Raw genomic sequence first — 1,627 nt, forward strand, 5'->3', positions numbered from 1 at the left:
CTGTTTTCTGTGGGTCTGGGAGCACTCCAGTCTTGCTGATCACGTGACCCAGAAACAAGAGCTCCTCGTACGCGAAGCGGCACTTTTCTGGCTTCAGGGTGAGCCCGGAGTTCTTGATTGCTTGAAGTACGGATTAAAGTCGCTGGAGGTGTTCGTCGAAGTTCGAGGAATACACAACGACGTCGTCCAAGTAAACAAGGCAAGTCTGCCACTTCAAGCCAGCTAATACAGTATCCATGACTCGTTGGAAAGTCGCAGGTGCCGAGCAAAGACCGAAGGGCATGACCTTGAACTCGAACAGGCCGTCCGGCGTTATAAAGGCGGTCTTTTCTCGGTCTCTCTCGTCGACTTCAATTTGCCAGTAGCCGGTCTTGAGGTCCATCGACGAAAAGTAATTCGCGTTGTGGAGTCGATCCAGGGTGTCGTCTATCCGTGGCAGAGGGTATACGTCCTTCTTTGTGATTTTGTTCAGGCGACGATAATCGACGCAGAAACGTAGGGTCCCATCCTTCTTCTTCACTAACACCACGGGAGACGCCCACGGGCTGTTGGACGGCTGGATGATGTCGTCGCATAGCATTTCATTGACTTGTTTCTTAACGGCCTCCCATTCCCGCGTCGAAACCCAGTAGGGACTCTGACGGAGTGGTCGAGCATTTTCTTCTGTTATGATGCGGTGCTTAGCAAGGGGCATTTGTCGGACCCGCGACGACGACGAGAAACAGTCCCTGTATTCCTGCAGAAGGCGTCGAAGCTGTTGCTGTTGGCGAGCGGGAAGACTTGGGTTTACGTCGAAGGGTGGCTCAGGGACCGTCGTCGTAGCTTCGTCAGAATCTGAAAAGGCAAACGCATCGCTGACGGCCAAGATTTCTTCGATGTATGCAATCGTCGTGCCCCTGCTCAGGTGTCTGTATTCCTGGCTGAAATTCGTTAGCATCACGCTTCCTTTCCCTTCATACAGCCGAGCAATGCCTCTTGCGACGCAAATGTCACGGTCTAGCAGCAAACCCTGATCGCTCTCGATGACACCTTCGATGCATTCAGCCGTTTCGGTGCCGACGGGAATTATGATGCTGGATCTAGGAGGAATGGTGACTTGATCCTCGAGCACGTTCAGGGCATGTTGACATGGGTTCGTATCCGGTGGTGTCGCTTTCTCCGACGATAGGGTTATCGACTTGGTTCTTAAGTCGATGACGGCACCGTGGTCACTTAGGAAGTCCATTCCAAGTATCACATCCCTGGAGCAGTTTTGTAGGATTACAAAGCTCGCAGGATAAGTCCAGTTGTTGATAGTGACTCTCGCCGTGCAGACACCAATCGGCGTTATTAGATGGCCTCCAGCGGTACGGATCTCGGGGCCTTCCCAAGCAGTGCTAACTTTCTTCAACTTTGCTGCGAACGGCGCACTGATGACGGAATAGTCGGCTCCTGTATCGACGAGAGCGGTGACGTTGTGGCCATCGATCAGAACGTCGAGGTCGCTAGTCCGCCGTCTTGCGTTGCGGTTACGTCGCGGCGTCGGGTCACGGCTACGTCGGTTTGCACTGCTGCTTCCGCGTTGCGTCGTCAGGTCTGCTTCCGGGTCGCAAAGTTTAGTCTTCGGGACGTCGACGGCGGTCGCGGC

This window comes from Rhipicephalus sanguineus, chromosome 10, assembly GCF_013339695.2.
Source record: "Rhipicephalus sanguineus isolate Rsan-2018 chromosome 10, BIME_Rsan_1.4, whole genome shotgun sequence".
Lineage (NCBI taxonomy): Eukaryota > Metazoa > Arthropoda > Arachnida > Ixodida > Ixodidae > Rhipicephalus > Rhipicephalus sanguineus.